Raw genomic sequence first — 818 nt, forward strand, 5'->3', positions numbered from 1 at the left:
GACAAATAGCCTGACATGTTTTAAGGCAGTTTCCTACTATACCATCGCAGAGCCCAAGATTTTCAGGGATTCGAATTGCAACCCTTGTATACATCACATAATTCTGGAGCAATGCTTGTGCAATTCTGATCAAAGGGTGCTGATGAAATTCAGTTTTTAAGTCCATAGGTTTAAGCATTTCATGTGCTACTTAATTAGAGGAAGATAGCCTTTTCTACCGTGGCCCAAAATCTAGGTAACGCCTGTCTTTCTAATAATTTCCCTTGTTCCTAATGGGTGATCTGGGACAGGGGTAGGCAACCTAAGGTCCGTGGGCCGGATGCGGCCCAATCACCTTCTCAATCCAGCCCACGGACAGTCTGAAATCAGTGTGCTTTTACATGAGTAGAACGTGTCCTTTTGTTTAAAATGCATCTCTGGGTTATTTGTGGGGCATAGGAATTCGTTCATTATTTTTTTTCAAAATATAGTCCGGCCCACCATATGGTCTGAGGGACAGCCCACGGCTGAAAAAGGTTGCTGACCCCTGATCTGGGGCCAGGATGCCTTAAGGGCAGGCTTACACCCCATGAACATTCCCTGTTACCTGCATAAGATTTTGAGGCCCTGCTCCAGATTTCCTCGCTGTCTGATTTGTAGTGGATGACAATCCAAGACATGGCCTTATTGGTGGTGATGCCTAGATCATGGAACATATAGTTTTATGGTATCACATCTTGACCAGTGTGATCAGCAGTGTGCATAGCTGTAGCAGAGAAGTCCATCAAGAGCGTTAGAGTCTTCTTACTCTCTAGTTGTTAGCCTTTTCACAGTTGACA

The sequence above is a fragment of the Podarcis tiliguerta genome (assembly GCF_965153285.1).
Source record: "Podarcis tiliguerta genome assembly, chromosome: 2".
NCBI lineage: Eukaryota > Metazoa > Chordata > Lepidosauria > Squamata > Lacertidae > Podarcis > Podarcis tiliguerta.